Source organism: Nomia melanderi, unplaced genomic scaffold (assembly GCF_051020985.1).
Source record: "Nomia melanderi isolate GNS246 unplaced genomic scaffold, iyNomMela1 scaffold0014, whole genome shotgun sequence".
NCBI classification, from domain to species: Eukaryota; Metazoa; Arthropoda; class Insecta; order Hymenoptera; family Halictidae; genus Nomia; species Nomia melanderi.
Genome location: NW_027475130.1, coordinates 6,731,796 through 6,732,750, shown reverse-complemented (window position 1 = coordinate 6,732,750; position 955 = coordinate 6,731,796).

The window sequence follows — 955 nt, the reverse complement described above, 5'->3', positions numbered from 1 at the left end:
CTCGGGTGCTATTATAGATAGCGCAATAAATCAAAGTGCATTGTCTGCAGGAGGCACTGTCGCATGAATTTGTGCAGCGGGATCTACCTCGGACCACCAGGGACCCAGAAAATCACCGACACATGGGGCCGGACTGTCAAGGTCAGGGTAAAATCCAATATATATCTGGTGATATCTTGGTTGCTATTACAGATAGCGCAATAAACCAAAGTGAATTATCTGTAGGAGTCCCTGGCGCATGAATCTGTGCAGCGGGCACGACCTCGGACCACCAGGGGCCGAGAAAACCACCGACTCATGGGGCCGGATACTAAGGGGCAGGGAAAAATCCAATACATATCTGGTGATATTTCGGGTGCTATTACAGATAGCGCAATAAATCAAAGTGCATTGTCTGTAGGAGGCCCTGGCGCATGAATCTGTGCAGCGGGATCGACCTCGGACCACCAGGGGCCGAGAAAATCACCGTCTCATGGGGCCGGACACTCAGGGTCAGGGAAAAATCCAATATATATCTGGTGATATCTCGGGTGCTATTACAGATAGCGCAATAAATAAAAGTGCATTGTCTGTAGGAGACCCTGTCGCATGAATCTGTGCAGCGGGATCGACCTCGGACCACCAGGGGCCGAGAAAACTACCGTCTCATGGTGCCGGACACTCATTGTCAGGGGAAAATCCAATATATATATGGTCATATCTCGGGTGCTATTAGAGATAGCGCAATAAACCAAAGTGAATTGTCTGCAAGAGGCCCTTGCGCATGAATCTGTGCAGCGGGAACGACGTCGGACCACCAGGGGCCGAGAAAACCACCGACACATGAGGCCGGACACCCAAGGTCATGTAAAAATCCAGAATATATCTGGTGATATCTCGGGTGCTATTATAGATAGCGCAATAAATCAAAGTGCATTGTCTGCAGGAGGCCCTGTCGCATGAATTTGTGCAGCGG